Below are 20,343 nucleotides of genomic sequence, written 5' to 3' on the forward strand. Positions count from 1 at the left end.
GATTTCCCCGCCCTATCAAAAGTGTTTGTGGATCACACCCTGTCCTACGCGGGGATAGAACCCGCGACACCTTCGTCTCTATCTACTCTTCAGTTTAAATACTTAACTAGTATTTACTTGTAATACTTTATAATAATAACATTAACAACCTGCCCGGCCAAACTGGTCAGTTTGGCATTTTGTCTGAGTTCGCGAGGTTAATCTGTATTCTGAACCTAATAGCTTTAAAGTTACGAAATAAAGATAAAATCGCAACTAAACGAATAGATTTTAACTTCATTTTACTTCATGTATTAACATTTATTTATACATATTGTTAGGTTAGATAGGTACATACGTATATTGTTTAACGGCTCTCGCACTAAGGAAATTAATTCTTATGCCGTAGAGGTTTCACAAACATTCAATTCACTTACAAAAAGATATCTAGACACAAAAAAAATCAGATAGATCGGTAAAATTCTTTTCCTACGCGGCTATAGAACCCGCGATATATCGCGAACAAATGTTTTGGCGTGGTGACTTATAACACTTGGCTATCCATGCACTTAAAGCTTTGAACTGAGCTGATTTTTGCATATCCAATAACCAAAGAGTGAGAAGGGACTAAGGATTGCTTATTTATAAATTTAATAAGAAAATAAAAGACTAAGATATATTTTGGCATAGTTCTTACCAATAGTAAAATTATATTAAATCAATCAGATGCTGATTTTACAATATCATTTTCACCTCTTGCATTAATTGCATTAAAACTCACGGCCGAATTAGAATTTGCTTTGACATTTTCTAGAACATCTTGACGAAATTATTCTGTGTTACGTAAACAAATTGAATTATTAAATTGAAATTAAATTGATAGTATTATATTTATTCAATATTTATCAAAGAAAAAGTTGTTACAAGAAAATACTGGTCAAGTGCGAGTCGTTCTCGTTCTGAGGTTCCTTATAAATAAGCTAATGGAAAACTAATTTTCATCAAAATGGCCTCCCCATCATGTTTGCGACCGTTGCAATCGGCGCTTAACGCCGATAGTTGTATTTTTTCCTATTTTTGTTACAGCGACAATGGAAATACAGCTTATGTAAAGTGTTCAACTACCTATCTATCACGGTTCATGATATAAGCCTTGGTGACAGTCGGACAGACTGCGGGACCTTTAAAATAGTGTTCCATTTTACCCTTCAGGTACAGAACCCTAAAAAGACAGTCAACATGATTCACAAATCGATTTAAAGTGTAACCAATGTTATTATTCAAGAAAAAAATCAACAACCAGCGTAAACTTATTCAAAACGTGACAACTAAGAATCGGAACCGCTACTAAGAAAGCAAACATTTTAGCGACCGGACAATATGAACTGTCCGTTCGCAATACAATGCTGGTTACGCAACACACCTATTTACTACGAACTTGTTATAACTTGCAATGGAATTGCAACATATTGTTGTGCACATCTGCGATGCCCACGCCGACGCCGGTCGACCGCAAAGTTGTGCAACGTACGGGCAAAAAAAATATGTATACATTTATTCATGTCATTATTTATATTATTTTATTTAGATTTTCTATTAATTGCCTGTTTTGTAATCACTCCAAGATGTCTTACGAGATTCTCTATCTGTTGCAATTAAGAAAAAAGTCAAGTGAAAATATTCTGTTACTTAACATTTTACAGTCTAAAAGCACAACTTTTCTATAAACCTCTTTGATCGGAGTATTAAAGTTAAATGTCTGCAATTAGCAATTGAACACAAGTTTAATAGATTATAATAATTTATCACACTCATAGTTTAAAAAAATAATGTATGGACAGCGACATAAATAAGATACACAACAAAATATATGAAGCGCCAGAATTGTTGACAATTTGCTGAGATGTTAAGTACTGCAGCAGTCTATGTGTTTTCAGTAAGTTTTAAGCAAAGTTCTCGTGTTGAAACCATTTCATTAAAGAGAATAAAATGATATTCCAGTCCGAATTCATTCAATTCTTTGGAGCCTTAAATATTTGTCTGTGCTAACCGTTTTTTGATGCTGACTGTACATTTAAAACCGACCAATTAACATTTAAAATATAGTAAAGAACAAAGGTCAAAAGATCGGAAGTATAACATAACAATTTAACAAGAGTTAATCAACACGTCTTAAAGTATTTATTGCAGTTAGAGAGAGAAACTGCTACCGCGTGTAGTGCGCTGTCTCCCTCCCACAACTGTCACTGACTACGTGAGCGCACGCGCAAGTCGCCACGCTTACGTAGATTCGAATAATTGAAATCATAATAAATGTGAATAATTTTCCATTTTTTTTATTTTTCATATCTTTAATTGATTTTTATGTTAGTTTCACGGCTTTTTCGTTCAAATGTGATTATTTTATTTCTTAATCAGTTAGACTAGTTTTTATGTAACTGAGAACTCGATCACACGAAAATTCTCAAGCTGTATCTTGTAATTACAATTAAGCCAAAAATTTCCTTTGGTAAAACTTTATATCGTTTCATGTTTAAGATGTTTCTTGCTGGTTCATCTAAATAAGAATAGTATTTTGTTTAGAACTAGAGTCATTTTAAAAGTAACGATACGTTTGAAAAGTTCAGCAAAAGAGCGCAAGATTCAACTGCATCACCAGACATCAAAAATAAATGTTATTTTGCAAAGAATATCTAATCCAGTATACAAAGTACCAATAACAGCACTTTTTACCGATTGTTAAATAGATTACGCCATACCATTCGTGATGGGACTCGATTTAAAGTCACGAAAACAAACAGACAATTTGATCTATAATTTAGGCGGAAGTCAAAGAAAATGACCGGTGAATGGTATCCCACATAGAACTGAGAGAAGTTTATTTGTCATACAATTGTATTGCGAATTAATTTGAAATTATACTGACATTTTGTTACTTTAGTTTAAGATTACATTTTGTATTACGTAAAGTTTTAATCTAAATGTTAGTAAGTTGTGTGTGTGCTAAACTACTAACGTTGATTTCATTTTACTTCTTGAAATGGTATTGTTAAAGGAGAAAGTAAAATGTAGCATATCCCTTCATTCGCTATGCTTTTAAGTGAGTATATTGTTTTTAAGTTACTTAATTATTATATTGACTAGGTGCTCTTTATCCTGTTAATGAGCATCTTTTTTTGACTCAAAAGCGGCAACGGTTTCGATGGCGTTAGCGCAGAGATCGATTCTAAGGCACTGAGGAGGAGTCTAACAGTGGAGCAAAAAAAGATTTGACGTAACAAATAACAATATTATGTAAATGAAAACCTGAATCTGTAAATATCTGTATATAATCTTATTAAAACATAAAACAACTTTTCTTACCTACAATTTCAACAAAGCGCATGACAATTTCAATACAAAAAGCCTTAAAAACAAGACAGAAACAATACCGTTTTAATCATCATTAATCACGATTATACTAATTAATTATTAATTTATCAGAAGGTTAATTACTACAGAAGAATGTTGAGAAATAGCTGTCGTCATAGCTCGAGCGGATTTATTAAATAAATGAATACTGGAAATGCATTCGTTTCGCTATTGTTTTGTAAGATTAAAATATCGCTCGATGTTGATAACTGAAGATTTGAATAAATGTGATTAAATAATGTCAGGAGTTTGTACGTAATTGGGTTGTTAGGTTTTAAATCTTTTTGGTTAGAAACGAAAATGATTTCACTCTCTACACTTAATATGGATCAATTTTGATGGTAGTATTGTTAGATTCATATGGTTGATTTTGATATATTTTTTTCAAAAGCGAGATGTTAATCAAACAGCAAGAATAACCAGATATAACTTTGTTGTAGGCCCAAAAGGAGCTGGCATAAACGATTACCTTCTCGCGAAACTGACCTCTGCTAGCTATAGAAATGGATAAATTACAGATTCTAATAAATAAATATCTAAATAATAAATATGTTACCGTTTTGTAAAAGCTCTTCTGATAAATATTACTACAGGTAAGCACTTTAAAAATGAACAGTAAGTACTGAGAAACGAAATGTACTGGTTTACGTCAATCGCTCTCAAATGACGTATAGGAAGCAAACATTCAAAAACATTTTTCTTTCTTCCATTCGAAGATCAAGAGAAAAGGTAAATTTTGAAAATATTTGAGGAATTATAGACTAAAATTCTTTTAAGAAATCTTTTTCTATATTTAACAACGATTTATTATTTGAAAGAGATATTAACTACCGCTGAACGCTGAAAAACCAGCATAAAATCCATTAAATGTATGCACCCACGAAATTAAGTCTTTTTGTTTCTAAATTAATTGACAACATAGTTTTTTTTTGTAAATGAAGATCCACGCGATCCATTTTTATAATGAGTTCGGTAGTGGCTGAAATGACTAATGTCCATTTTCAATAGTCATTTTACCGCAGAGAGTCTGACGAACAATACTGTTACATCACAATACGTTTGTGCATCGCGAATCACCGTAAATAGGTTAAATAATAATATTAGCTATATTATATACCGAGCGTGAATAAACAATTTATGATCATAGGTGAACGTTTTTAGACGAAACTGTAATGTAACTCAAAAGGCAATGGTTTAAAACAATGATTGTCAAAAAGAATGTGAAAGTGCTTTTCAAATTTCGAAGATTCATTAATTGACTTAAAATATAAATATTGCTTGTTCATGAATGCGTAAAAACATTATAAAATTAAGAATGTCAAAAAAAGAACTAATAGACAATTAGGAATTATTCAAAATACCCGCATACAAAACCTAATTACATTCTTTTTACAAATAAAATTCTACATTCGAATTCCGTTACGGGTTACCCAAGTGCATTGTTCCAAACACGAAAATGTCCTATTTGAATTTGTTCGTAATTTAAAAGTGAAGTGCGAAAATCAACATGAACTACACACAACCGTTATGGAGAAAGAAAAAAACGTGTTAAGAAATTACTAATATTGATTTATGTAAATTATTGTAATAATCGGTATGTAAACAGTCTGACACCCACTTCTATGCTATAATAATAGTCAGTATACAGAATGAAAAAGCTTTGGGATTAGCAACTTTATTGCAGAGCAGTAAATATTGTTTTTGTAAACAAAGTGATCAAGTGAGATCAGTTATTTACTTCTATATTTTTCGTCTATCCTATGTATATAAATATAGGACTGCGACTAATTAGCCCGACTAGTTTGGGATCAAATGATGACGCGGTACGGTCGCTAGTTGAACTGGATCGAAAATCATAATATCTAATTTTTATTCCTAAAATAATGCTATTCGTGTTTTTTGGCGAAATGTGCTACAAAACATGTACCATTAAGGTTTTTAAGTAAGGGGTGATGCAGGCATCATGCAAGAAAAGAAAATATAATATTTTGCCCATCATTGGGAGAGAGATAGCCAAAAAATTGGTGTTTTTTTCCTTGATAAGACAAATGAGAGTTTCAGAATCAACAAACAAAATCTGCTAACCCATAACTTTCCAAGTCCTATCAGGAAGAAGGAACAAACACATTTTACGCACCCAAACAATCTTAAAGTCTTCTAAAACTGCGGAAATATATACCGCTCTTTAACTCTTGAGACCTTAACTGTCACCACAAGTGAGATAACTGGCGGTTAAGTGTTTTACTTGAGGTAACCGCCGAGAGATAGACGAAGTGTTTGAACAAACCCTGAAGAAGTTTTTAGTACCAGTTCCGTTAAAACGAACCACTACCTTACGAAAAACAAAGGATTGAAATCAAAAGAATGTGTGTCATACTGTCATGTGTTTTGTGACGGAAAAATTAACAAAATTTTCCGAGTAATGATTTTCTTATACAAAATTGATTCTTATCAGTCGACAAAATATGTATAGGACTTTTTTCTTGTTATTTTATATAGATTTCCTGGTTCAAGTTACTTATGTCCATTGACAAACGCAATATCTAAACTATAAGCAAACCCAAATTCCCAAAATATCTACCAATAACTCAAAGTTTTTTTTTTATCTTTGGTTTTTCTCAAACCGCACTTTACTTAAAAACGCATAAATTTACCACTGAAGCCAAGTCAAAATTCAGTTAGACGTGCATCGTACAACGGGACCGTTACACCACTTACATGGCTACAGACACTTGACATCGTTAACTATAGTTTACCTAACTGCAACGGTTTATTGTAATCATGTTTAGTCACAAAATATTTGTAGTTTTCATGTTTAACATATTTATATTTGTCCGAGAGCCGAGATAGCTTGGCTTACATAAACGGCGTAGGAAAGACAATGGGAAGTTTAGTCAGAAAACATTAGATACTTTTCGAGTCATTAATAATTTCCCAATCAATTTCATTTAGACAAAGACTGCAATCAAATTCTTTATTCGATTTGATTCCCATCCGCAAAGAAAAGTTAAACGCACTCGTTACAGTCCATTTCTGGACATACCTTCTTAATACCAGATTTAGTGCAATCACTACCACAAACCAAAAAACTTCACCTTCATACAACTCGCTAACTTCTCAAAGGCTAAAACCCATGCACACCTTTACGCCATATTGCCACCACAAACAATCTTCCCGTTATATTCTGCGAGGCTGCATTAGGGAATCACGACACGTCAACACATCTATACCTATAGCTCACACACACGCACATAATGTTTGTCTGACCCGCGGGTCGATAACCTAGGAACAGTTATTTCTGTTGTATCCTTACGGGACAGCACGATACATGTATATTATTGTACATTTTGGCTACACCTGAGCCTGTCATGGGCTATTTTTGGTAATGATCTATTGTTGATTAAAGAGGGTTCTCACTTCATAATTTAAACAGAAAAAGTTATTTGCTTTGGTAGTAATCGCTCAGACGGATGAAGAACAATTTCCACACAAACTATGTTGTCATAGCCGTGACAAAAGAGTTCCAAAGAAGTTTTAATCTCGATGTCACTAAATCAATCATTTATCACTAAATTTATGATGAATCTGATTTTCGAACCCAACTGTCATTCGTTGGTCATTGATGGTCGTTTAGTGCAATGCTGAACGACAGTTTTTCTTGGGATTTGTTCCACTCAGTTATATAAAAGAAATATTTAAAAGGTCAGATAGTCGCTACAATAAAATACTACTAGTATGTGAATAAAAATCCGATAACACTAGAAAGACATATAAAATAACTTAAAAAACCTAAGAAATTAAATGTTAAAATAATTTGTTAAAAGCAAACACTGAATTACAATTTATTAACATTTAACGACACACAAACTTTCAAACCAAACACAATTTACAACACAATCTATTCAGCCATCTAAAAATACTTTATCAATACTAACATCAAAATAGATCTGACATTACAAACCTAATCAAAAAACATTACTGCGCTGAATTGCACCAATCACACAGACCTTTCTAGTTTTAAAAGTTTCCGTAATTTACATAACATAACATCTAGGTCCTCTCTAAAACCTATTTTGTAATAAAGTAACGGGATTCGTGTATGCCAATTCTTTTGACAGTGCGTTACGTAAAACTGCTAAAAAATATTGAAAATTCCCACAGTCTTAATAGTACTGTCGAGTACAAATGTCTGATGAAACATTAATTTTGTGTTATATAAGGGAATTGTTGTGTATTTTCTTATTGTTTGATTATAATACTAGTTAATTTTCGTCCGCTGGGTATTGGGATCTTCCCGTATGATGAGCATTTGAAAATCACGCCAGCCAAGGTTGGCGATTAACTATTCGACTAGAAATAAAATACTCTTTAGCCAAGCTTGATGATTTTAATGACCAAAATGGCAGCAATTTTACGATAAAATAATGTAAAAGAATCAACAAAATCTGCTTTGATTGAGAACCACCTGGTTTCGAAGTCGATTAAAAATACAAACTGACTTATTTCAAGTGGAATTAAATACCATTTTGTTATACATATGATGTTTTTTATCCATTTTCTACGTTAACAAATTAAAGAAATACGAAATACGTAATAAATCTATAACATTTACATCATAATCTCAACGCATTTTATCTAGATCACGAATTGAGTCAATCGTCTATTGCAATACTGTGCTAAACTAATTAAGAAACAGTAGCCTAAATGTAGTCTAAATTAATCTGAATTTCTAATCGATCACATTTATAATATGTAAATAACTACTGAAATAAATGTCACCTACATAATTTGAATAGTGTTAATTATAGAAAAGCACTTTCCTAACCAATGCATATTTTGAATAATCATCACGTATGTATTTAAAAATTAAGTATAGTTAATTAATTCAATACCAACTTATTGTGTAGGTGCCTCAAATGATTGTTCTAAGTGTAGTAGGTACTTTTTATGTCATTTATAAACTTTAAAAAGCTACCTGTCAAAAGTGACTTTTCCAATTTCAAATCAGGCGAAACGGCATAACGATTTTCTTTGTTTTTAAATCATCATCATCGGCCTAGTCTTCTTTGTCTTTAAATATAACTGAATATTACTAAGGAATTAAAGCCCGTAGAGAAAAAATCGTTACCTCAAATTTTAGCTGCATTCAGTAAAATATTAATTAAAATTAGACACTGCAGTAGTGAACTGTACATACATAGATCAAACAAACGTACAGAGAGGTCATCCGTCGGTGTCAGCAGGTCGTGTGTACGGCGAAAGCATTACAACACCGATTATAGCTTTTAAGAAGCGTCCAATTGCAAAATATACTTAAAGGTTAGATATTATGTAAGGTCTGCATGTGCATTACTCTGTACGTTACTTAATATTAACAATGTGGGATCTGTGGGACTATTATAGAACTTTTGAGGAAGAGAGATGGAGCTCTACGGAGTGTAGTGTGCTATCTCGCTCCCACAATTTTCATACTTTATGACGTGGTAAGACCGGTCTGATAGATGAGTATTGGATGTCAAAGATATTGTGTAATAGGCAGTATTTATTATAGTAACATGCTCATGGTGCTTATGCCTTTAATTATATTCTAGATCTTTGCAGAAGATTACTTTAAAGTAATGATAAAACTTGAAAAGTAAGTTTCGTTTATATTCGTTACACTTAATCCTGATTAATTTAAAAAAAATGGAAGTCTTAAAGTTCTGTTTTTTGTATATTTTATAATTTTATGCTTATTTTTATGCAAATACTTCATAAGCATGAAACAAAAAATATAGCAATCTATTATTTTTCCAGATCATATTTTGTGTCATAGTCTTGTCTGCCTACCCCTTAAAAGAATAAGCGTAATGCTACATAAATAAAACAAAACAAAGTACAGTTTACCCATACCGTTCACATTATACCTAATGACGCAACATTGAAACCATTCCGATAGAACTTTCACTTTTAGATAGACTTATATTTAGAGCATTTAGGAAGTAGACCGTAGTTTATAAACTTGAATATAATTGTAGTAATCATTATTTTGTTATGTGTAGAATTAGGAAGATATTAGACGCGCATGGTTTGCTCTCCCGATACTTAAACAGACATAATTTTGCACTAATCAAACAGTTTAAGAAGATGAGTGAAGCCAATCAAAAATGATTTTCCGAAAAAACAAAATAACGGGCGTTATTCTTGTCAATGTATGTATTGATATAAAGGGAAAGTTAAACTTTTTACGTGTAAAATATACGGGTATTTAATTATCAGAACACAAAAAAAGAATTTTACTAATTAATCCACTATTTTCAGGAGTAATCTTCTTTCGGTACCAAACGGACTCACAAAAAAACAATTTAATTAAATAACAATAATACATTTGTTTAAACTGGAACTTCTATTTCAACTTCTTTAGAAAAAAAGAAAAGAATCAAAATGCTGTCTTTCAAATATTGTTAGCACATTTAATGTCTTGTTACTAACCAGAACACTTACCTTGGAAACAACAGAACATTTATTTTGCATAAGCCTCCGTAGGTTATATTCGGTTAGTCAACATCGCTCGTGTCTCGATAATTGCCAAATACGATTTGTACACAAAAATGTCTAACAGTAAATGGCAATGTCAAATAAACTGATATTCATTTTAGAAATACTTACTTTTCCTCAAGTTTTTAAGGACTTTAAAAGACAAAATGATTATAGTGTGAATTTTTGTCTCAATTCAAAATAAATCGCGACTTAAACAAATTAAAAACAAGAATAAACTTTACTAAGTCATATGTATTTGTCAAAAAGGCCAAGAAACACCAAGAAATAGATAATCTCTATTATAACCTATTAAAGTTATTTTTGGAGTGAATAGAAATAGACTTTTATTGAGATTTTTACGTTTCACATGACAAAACCAAAAAGCTTAAGTATATGAAAATTATCAAGCTGTTTATGAAACAATTGTGTTTAATTATTTTTATTTAAGAAAACACATGCGACCGACTCTAAAGTAAACACAATTTTATATTTTCCCCTTGATACTAGTACTCTATTCACCCCTTTTTATCGTGTTCTATACACTTAGTTAATACATATTCTTCTAATATATAAAATTCCCGTGTCACGATGTTAGTTACCCTATCCTCCGAAACGGTTCGACCGATTCTTATGAAATTTTGTATACATATTGCGTAGGACTGAGAATAGAACATCTATTTTTCATACCCCTAAGTGACAAGGGTTGGCCACACTAAAAAAAATATTTTATTTTTTGACGACTTTTTCTGTTTTTATTTTTTTACAATGTAGCCAAAAAAAATACATAAAACTAGAAATCATTTATTACGCAAAAAAACGTTTGCTGGGTCAGTTAATAGTTTTATATATACTTCATATGTGGCTTTTTATTTTCCTTAAAGTAATTTCAGTATTGAACACTACCGATTACCGTTCCTCAGACATTCGGTCGGCGATTCGGTAAGCGAGTTGTTATGAAACTACAAATTAACATATTCCGGTAGTACATTGGTACATTGCCAAGAACTGATACTTGGCCGTCGGTAGCTGAGGGTTAGATTTCCGCTTAAGACAAGCTACGGAACCTGTACTATGAGTTAGTAAACAACCTAAAACTGTCGCTACAATGTTTATTGCTATAATAGTTTCTCGTTTCCACAACAGCGTTAGTCAAGCTTAATAAAACTTTATATGAAACCCTTAGCTTTTAAGAAAAACACCGTACCTCTTATCAATGATAAAATTTACATCAAAAGCGACTCTATTTCCTGTGATATAGGTCCGATTTTTTCTTGTCATCACCGACACACGACCCCCTTCAACTGTACCATCACATTTTCAAATACTTTTTCCTCAAAAGAAAGCAAAAGAGAAATTCAAATCATCAAAAACTGACCTATTACCTTAATAAAAAATGATAGCATAGATAATGTCCCCTAATTTTCTTCAGGGTTGCCAATTTCTCAAGCAGCAACCGAGTTGGCCAACCAGCGGCGCGGGCGCATTGCGGCAACCGACAACGCTCTACTGAACAGGCGCGAGTATGCTTTTTTATGCAAGATTAGGGTTGACCTACATACCCTGGTTTTTCTACTGCAATATCATATTTAATAATACTTAATAAAGTGACGGTGACATTTTTTTGTCACTTTGTAATGCAAAAGGTCACGCTGTTTGTTGCATGAGTTTCATGAAAAAGGTCAGGCTGGGTGCTACTGTGAGTGTATTTTTTTTGTATTATTGAAACTTATAGCACCAATTTATTGATGTTGGTAAAATCAACAAATCCCAAAAAGGCTTTTAGACATTTAGCTAAAAAAGAAAAAAAACACAGATCTAGTCTTTGTTTTTTTGATTCTGAATCTAAATCAGTGCACCCATTAAGGAGCTACGATGCACCACATGAGTTAAATAGTGAAGCTCATAACAGCCTTCTAGAAACGAACCCATGATTCCTTAAGGAAAATCCTTTAAGTGCTATGCCACAGAGAGACACGCACATAACGGTCAAAATTATAACACCACCCTTTTTGTATCGGGGCTTACAAAAATATCGTGTATTATCGTCGCCTAAACACAGTAAACACCTTACTTTTCAAACGAGATAACTATTTAAAAAAAAACAAAAGATAAAACAACATAAATACATAGTACTTTAAAATTATATACGAAGTCATCATTAAATCACAATTAGGTAAATTAAATATATCCGTTACTTAAATACCGTTTTTATCTTAAAACGATCAAGTACTAAAGATTCTACGGTAGATGTTAAGCTATGCAAGGACAAAGGAAAAAGGAGTTTTTATTGTTCTTTAAATAAAGCTTTGTGTATAAGTCGAATATCGGTTAACTAGCGACAAGGCTGGTCGTAAAATAGGCATCATTCAACTTTAATTAAAAAAAATAACTTTTGTACAATCAGCCGCTAGCTTAGATGAAATTGCGAAAAGAAAATCGCACCTCTACCATAAGGGATTGCATGTCTTCCTATTAAAAGTCACGGGTTATTCCTATTATTCAATACTGCTACCATTACAAGAAGATTGTAAATAGATTTCGTATAATTTCATACAATTACCTTCCTTAACATTGTTTATGATAATTATAAGCCGCGGTGTCGCCAACTGGTTTTCATTTGCGCGCCATTTCCTTCGCGCCAAGTGGCCAGTGTTCAATTTATGAATGTGACGTTTACACGTGCGGCCCAAGATGGCGGATTGTCACTTTTTTTTGTAAGAATTACGTATGTATTACGTGTTGTTTGAGCTGTAGAAATTTCGTGGTATATGATCGTTATGATACAAATTATTACAAATATAGCCAGAAAGGTATTTTTGTAATACGATCCGGTTGTATGTTAACTGGTTGTTTTTGGTCTCCTCATAATTACGATGCAAAGGGTCGTATATTTATATTATTTATTTTTATATTCAAAAGATTAAGCTATTTTGTATTTATTATTAACATCGAACCGTACTCGGCTATTTTTAACTTTTCACATCATCATTGATATTTTTTTCTGCGACTAGAGTACCTTTCTTCATTTGCATTTTTATTATTTACATAGCAAAACGCACTCAAACCTCAACACTTACTGAACCATTCCAAGTACCCTGATTTAAAAAAATAAGTTATCTATATATCTTTTTATTTTCATTCGGTTAGAAACTAAAACTGCCAGATACATGAAACGTCACGTTTGACAGAATACAACAGAACTTATTAATGAATCACATAAGATAAAACACAATCAGAACATCTTGGAACGTGTCATATCGCGATTTAACAATGTCGGTTGATAAGAGCGTGTCAAATAAAATGTTTTAGTATCAGACTTACTGTATGAAGCGTGATAACCTCTGCTCTACTTCATTTGATATTATTTTATCTTAATATTGGGTAGGAACAGACTGATAGTAAAAATGTGCCCTAATTACATGTTAAATAAACTCTTTAGAATTTAGGTATATGAATACAGAATGCCGAATATTATAATAAGTAATTACTTTCGCCAGGTAGACTCACAATTGTATATTTAAAAACAGTTAATTCATCTTCTTTTGTCGGGAAAGCCCGACTAGTTTCGCGACCAACTCGATTTTCACCAAACTTTACTACAAACATTCTACTTTAATTAAAAAAGTTCGAAACTCTTATAAATTTCGATACAAGATTAAAAAGTTCCTTACATAACAACTTAGATTAACTTACAGATTTACGAAACCCGCCCTAAACGGCGATAACAATTAACAAACAGCGGTTACGTTGAGTTTCGTGCACAACGCAGTGTTATCACAACTTCACAACGTTTTTTGTGCAAAACGCAATGGTAACAAGTTTTCACGATGTTTTGCACAAGACCACTCACGCGCACTCGGGCGCGTTCTGTTCATTTCCGTATTCGAATTTTGAATATATGTTTTTTTTTGTAAATAACGTATTAAGAATCTAGAGTATTTTACATTAATAAATAATAAATGCGGACAACATCACATACATTGTTCTGAACCCAAAGTAAGTTGCTGAAGCACTTGTGTTATGGAATTCAGATACAACGAAGGTACCACAAACACCCAGACCCGAGACAATGTAGAAATGTGAATTTTTACATTGACCCGACCGGGGATCGAACCCGGGACCTCAGAGCTAGCGACACCTTGAAACCGGTGCGTACGCCACTCGACCACGGAGGTCGTCTAACATTCCATTTGATAAGGTTTTCAAATAACGTTTTTAGGAAAATGAATTTATACTATTATACTAAAAACGAAATATACCTTACAGCAAGTAGCATTAACAAGTAACATTTTCCTTATCCTATATCAATACTTTTCAAAATTCCCCAGGTGAAACTATAATTCATACTTCAATTTAACAAAATTTAAGGAAACATAACCTCACTTTAACTCCTCGTCTTACTATTACATGCAAAAAGCTTTAACCCATACGTTTAATAAAGTAAAAAGATGACAGTTAGTTAATAGCTCAATCTCCAAGTAAATCTCTTCCTATTTCCTTCACATGTTTTTATAATGTCCCATCTTACTGTCATTACGCAAGTAGGAACTTTATGCTTGCAAAAAAAGGCTGATTTAAATAGCTTCATGTTCACAACGTCAACAACAAAGATGTTACCCATATATTACGCTTTCAAAATGGAAAAGAAAAATGAAATACGCATATTTCCATTTAAAAAATCTAATAAAAAATCACAATGAAATTTATAATTTCGAAAGTCATTATAATTCATTTATTTTCTACAACACGTTTTTAAAAAACCCTATCCGATTTAAAATACCTACCACTTTTGTAAATAGAAGTTATTTTTTTTAAGATTCATAAAAAAATCGTAAGAATTCACATTTGTCAATTATAATAGATTTTCCCATTTGGTAGTCTCATAAAAATACCCACAAAACAGGAAAATACCCGTATGGGGTAATATCCAAAAAACACATTATTTTATTGCTTTTCAAGACTTTATACTCGAACGGTAATTAAATATTGTAAAACAAACTACAAACAAAGTGTCTAAATTTTATTTGAATTTAGAATGTTTCATAACAGACAACTAACTTTCTTCGGCAATAAATAAATCCTCTTTGGTGAAAAAAAAACTTATTTTCTTGTGAGATAATTAAAAAAAAAACACAGATTGGTCCGCGATTGAAAAGTATTGCCATCTCAAATTAACGATCTATTTTTACAAAACAAACCTGCTCAAACAATGTTTAACATTATAGAAGGTTAATAATAACTCATTAATTCGATATACCTGATCTCCCGAACATTATTGGCGTTATTTACTGCCTTAAGCGCCATATTCTTATAATGTAGATAATTTCTAAGCTACATCGCATTCACCAGACTCACCTTATGACCTCTTTAAGGCTGTGAGCAGACAGGCGCGATTTAAATGTTGGCAAACAGATTAGACAAACTTTAAGAACGTACATAACTAAGTTTAGAATGTTCAAATATATATTTTAAAACAGTTTTATGTTGTTTCAGGGTATTTTTTTTCTACAATCTATGTCACTTTTGTAAATTCAGTCATAATTAAATTTGTTGCCTCTAGAAGTTTACCCCAATAGTCGACCTTCTTATCATCAATTACTCTAACTATGTATGTATGTATCTTTTACTTAGCTGTTCCTTCTTTGTGTCTCATAGACTTGTAAAAAAGGCAAGACTTCACAAGAGTCATTATTGCTAACCGCAACACAACGCGCGACAGTGTGTATTAAGCCTTATCTACATGCAAAAGACAAGTTCCAAAGTTGAATACTATGAATTATTCATTATTATAATACGATTATTAAAAATTAATTGATTCTATTCAATCCGTAAAGCGAAACAATTTTTAAATTTTGTTCTTTTTCGCGTTAATTTTTGCGCCTTTTTTGCATTATAATTACTAACTAAAAATATGATATCGATACCAAAGTCATTAAAATTTATTTGTCTATATTAAAACAATAAAAATACGCAAACACTAGCGAATAATTTAAATATTCTTAATAATAAAATATATGAAAATAAAACACAAAGCAAGAATGGCGCAAATTGAGCATGCTTACACAAATATCAATATTTTATTGTTTTTAGATAAAACCCGTGTTTTAATACTAAATACTTTATTTAATATATTCTTTATTTTCTACGGTCGTATAAAATGCATTATTTTTATTTGCTTCTTGAAGATAAAACTAAAACAGTTTTAAGTGAAAATAATAAATCGTTTTATTTCGTGATCAAAAATCGAAGATCGATCAATTTAACTTTTACGGGCATATGAAATATTTAAACATCTATTATGCACTTTAAAGTGACATACAGACAACAGCATAGGACTTATGGATGATTAAATGATTGACGTTTCACTGTTTTCCATTGAATAATTGTGTCGATTCAATTAATGTAAATAAAAAAACACTCTCCAAAAACAATTGCCTTGCTGGATCGTATGACGTGATGTAAGATTTTTAGTCTGTGGTAAAGACAATAGATGAATTGTGTTCTATGTTTTATTCATAACTTGCTGTTGCCCACGATTAGAAGATTAGTTAGAAGATATAAGTTAGGTATTTTTGAACGGAAGCCCTCGAAGATGAATAATTTTCCCTGTTTTTTCCACATTTTCCATTGTATCTTTGCTCCTATTAGCCGCAGCCTGATGGCATATAGCCTAAAACCTTCCTCGATGAATGGTCTATTCAACACAAAAATATTTTTTCAATTTGAACAAGTAGTTCCTGAGATTAGCGCGTTCAATCAAACAAACAAACGCTTTATATATTAGTATAGATGAATAGAGTACCATAATCGATGAGATTCTATTTTCGAAGTTACGATATTGACTAGGCGAATATAATCCCTTGTAGGTTGTATTAGCTTTTAATACAAATGTCAAATTGAACTAAGAGTGATAGCTTTGTAATGTTCCACGTAAACATTTAAGCACACGGCATTAATAAAACTGTCACCGATTTTTTCTCTACCCTAATTAAATAGACAATCGATTTTCAAACTCTTAACTGTCTTCCCCCTAATATCTAGATTTGTCTACTAAAATGCACCAAAATCAGTGTTTTTGCTCTAATACTGATGATGTAACATGAAAACGTCAAACAAGAGAATCCGCTTGACACCAACGGTCCTTAAATATTTATACAACGTAGACGAAGTCAACACAGAAACTAGTCGACGACGACCTTAGGACATGTTCATAACGTGTACCAACAACTATAATTAATATCTTTATTTTTTCTAATAAAAATAATAAAAGAAATTATTGAAATAAAAAATGTGCATATTTTAGTAATGCAATGACATTTAAAACATTTTAATCAAAAACACACAAGCTTCATCAATTACTTAATGGCGGCAAGAAATGAATCTCATTTCAAAATGGAAGCCACAATGATGCCCAAAAGAGTTTATATACCAAACAGTATTTATGATTGATTAGCCTTAAAAGAAACAAATGAAGATCGTATTAGTTTAACATTCGATATGTTACTGGCACACAAGACTAGAATACATTATGGACTGTTTAAATTTGGAACCGTACAGAGTAAGGCTCTTGACAATGACTCACTCGTAACTTTATATTTAAAAAAGCCTTTGGGTTTTACACGTTTTTTGGACACTTAAATTATTGCTGCCAGTATTCAAAAATGTTATTTGCATTAAAATCTTTTCTTTTTGCTAATATGCCACTTGGTTGCGATATGTCGAGGTAGTCGATCGTATCTGAATTTAAAATAGTTGAAGATACAATACGAATGGAGTTATGAAATTTTCTTTTTCTGTATTTTTTTTAACTTTAAATATTATTAATTGTTTTTAGATTTAATGTAAAATAATTCATCGATTTATTATTTTAAATTCGTTACCAATTTTTTAAGGTTATTTACATTATCCATGTTACTGTAAATGATTAACCACCATTATCCTACATTTATATATTTCAACAAATACCTCTTTTGACGTTACATGAAGGCTCGTGTTGTGTCATGAGACGAAAACATTTTTTTTAAATAAACTCGTGTATTTTAGCCAAAAACACCGCGATTTCGCACATGACACCACCTTTACAGTTCAAAGGTTGCCATACTGGTTCTACAAGTGACCGGATTATAGATTCAATAAAATATTTAAAACTTTAGGAAAGACAGATTCTTGTACGATTTGATGTATATTAAGTTTTAATGGAAACTTTGTTAAGATCTTTTTTTTTAAGTTTGAATTTAATACTAATGTAACTCGATTGGTGTGTAAATATTTAGGATTGGTAAATATTTTGTTTTTGTAATTGTTCATTTTACCAAGATTTTTTAGATTTGAAACTATTTCAAACAAAAAAGAATTAAGAAAATGTTTGACTAGTTTCAGTTTCATTTCAGTTAGAAAATCGCATGTAAATTTCTTAGTTAGGAATGATTTGATTACCGTTTACCACTATTTTTATTTTTATAATGCCACTTCATTTTCAGTTTTTTTAAAGCTCAAATAAATAAATTGCTTTGATCGAGAGCCTTTGCCGTTTACAAATTGTTAACTTAAGAAATTTTTTCAATACCCAATTTCAATACAATTTGATTGAAAAATTACAATGAAATCCATAATTGTATTTGATGTAATCTAAATCTACTTGTCAGCTACTTTAATAACCACTATCATAAAAAAAAAACGTTTTACAATCATTCAGCTTGATTGCATTTTTATTTACAAACACTGTTTAATTAAATAATTGCCAAACGCTGGCACTGGCTTGGGTAACCACTGGCAACCAACAGCTCGTAATTGTTTTACGTGCGAGTGAATATAGAGTGTGTTGTGTTACATTAGTAGTGCCCTAAGGGTGTCACGTTACAAACTCTTTTGACAATAAATAACATATGTTAATGATTTTACTGACAACTTATCTTTATCGACATTTAAATATTTGTTTTTATTTTTTTAAGTTTTATGATAATTAATTCCGAGAAATCCTTTTAAACACTTGGTGTTTTGCGTTTTAATTAACAATTTGCGAGAAAGATTAAACATAAATTTTATGTTTGTTATAAAACTTTACGTAAGTTAGCGGTAACACGTCTATGACCTTCCGATCAGACACAAACCTATTAAGTAAAGCTACAGAAAAAACCGGATCGATGTCGAACAGACAAATACACAAATAAAATGGCCAGCCGTATGTGCATTTATTTACGTGTATTCTAATAAGGCGGCCATTAGCGCCCCGGGCGGATATTTCAACAAAAATCCTTTCGCAACTTTCAGTAAGAGTTCCGACTGGCGTTGCATAATATACTCACCGTGTAAGGGTTAACGGAGAGAGGGAGGACCGGGAGCACTGACGTACAGAAAATCACAGTCGAAACACTTGTCAGCCATGCACATAATCCTTCATTGGGTGAATGGGCACAGGGTCTTTTTTAAAGGTTCAAACGCACTCGCGACACAATTTTTCCGTGTGTAAAGGAAAACTATTGCCGCGCGGCGCGTGCGGCGCTTGCGACGGCGAGCGGGCGACTGGCTGCGACTGGCGTGCGCGAGCGCCTCCCCACGTAATAAAACCTTCGCTTTTCAAGAGTGGGGCGCGACGGCTTTTTGAAAATGGAACCTGAACCTTACCTGAGTCCCGTTTCCCGTTAGTTTTTGGTTTTCTTCGAGCTTTTAACGGTTAGCCAGTAATGCCGGTGATTATTTACCATTACCATAGACAGCCGTGTCTCTAAATAGTCGATGATAAATGTCGATGCTTTAGGAAGTATTAAAACTAAAAACTTAACAGTAAGTCTAGGTAATGTAAACAGTTAAGACAGTTGACCCGTGCATGTGATTTTCCATACAGTTAATCTGTTTAAAAGCAACGTTAAAAATCAGACAGTACTTTTTTCAGCAGCTTTTCTAATGTCACTAAAGTCGGTTGATGATTATTATAGAGAGTTTCCTTAGCGACAAATCTGTTGGAAACTATACTCTGTTTCTGCGAAAGTTAGTATCCTATTCGGAAATTTATCAGATTTTTACTTACATTTAGTTGATTAGCACTAAACATTAAGTGAGATACAAATTTGTTTAACAGTCATACAACAAGTAATGTAAAAAAGGTCTTAATCGACATCGAATTCACCTGGGTCCCGATTCAACTATTTACAACGGCCTGTGAATGAATGGCAGTTGGATTAAATTTGAAATTATTCGTATTCTTTTACGCATTTTGCCCATACAATAATTGGAAATTCATTGTATTGACCATAAGTGTTCTGCCCCGTACTTAATTATCAATTTTTGTGTTAGAAAAATGCTTAAAATGATAAGAATAGTGCCAATTTGACTGTGGTTGAGGTCATCACGCCAAACCCACTTTATGCGACGAATTGTCGCGGGTTCAATTGTGCGAACCACGAATGCTTGTTCTGAGTCTAGGTGTCTTTGTGC

At 32.2% G+C, this 20,343-nt stretch overlaps 1 protein-coding gene across 6 annotated transcripts in view; it reads right to left on the reverse strand.

Moving 5' to 3' along the window:
• Positions 1-19,884, reverse strand: part of LOC113494197 (A disintegrin and metalloproteinase with thrombospondin motifs 16) — a 130,527-nt gene extending 110,643 nt beyond the window's left edge. For 3 of the 6 annotated variants that reach the window (XM_026872408.1, XM_026872405.1, XM_026872406.1), the window contains exon 1: positions 19,215-19,882. The gene's annotated coding sequence lies outside the window, so the exon portion shown is untranslated. Of the gene's footprint in view, positions 1-19,214 lie in introns of all 6 variants that reach the window. The other 3 variants (XM_026872411.1, XM_026872410.1, XM_026872407.1) reach the window with 2 other exon arrangements.
• Between the last annotated feature and the right edge of the window lie 459 nt (positions 19,885-20,343).

Source organism: Trichoplusia ni, chromosome 5 (genome assembly GCF_003590095.1).
Source record: "Trichoplusia ni isolate ovarian cell line Hi5 chromosome 5, tn1, whole genome shotgun sequence".
NCBI classification, from domain to species: domain Eukaryota; kingdom Metazoa; phylum Arthropoda; class Insecta; order Lepidoptera; family Noctuidae; genus Trichoplusia; species Trichoplusia ni.